The sequence below is a fragment of the Sesamum indicum genome, linkage group LG10 (assembly GCF_000512975.1).
Source record: "Sesamum indicum cultivar Zhongzhi No. 13 linkage group LG10, S_indicum_v1.0, whole genome shotgun sequence".
NCBI classification, from domain to species: Eukaryota; Viridiplantae; Streptophyta; class Magnoliopsida; order Lamiales; family Pedaliaceae; genus Sesamum; species Sesamum indicum.
This window is the reverse complement of record NC_026154.1, coordinates 2,007,593-2,007,803: the sequence shown is the minus strand read 5'-3', so window position 1 is coordinate 2,007,803 and position 211 is coordinate 2,007,593.

The following is a 211-nucleotide window of genomic DNA, read 5'->3' as shown; positions in this document are numbered from 1 at the left end:
AAGCCCCACATAAGTTTCGAAACTCGATTCGAATATAATTAATTATTACAATAATTAAAAAGAAAAAGATATGAGTGGTGTTTGGGGTGTTGACGTGGCGAAATTGGCAACTTGGGAAGAGTATGGTTGTGTAAGAGAGCTGACAGACAGATATCAAGGCATTTTCCTTCCCAGGTATGAGAGGGGGGGGGGGGGGGCAGCGAAAACCGGG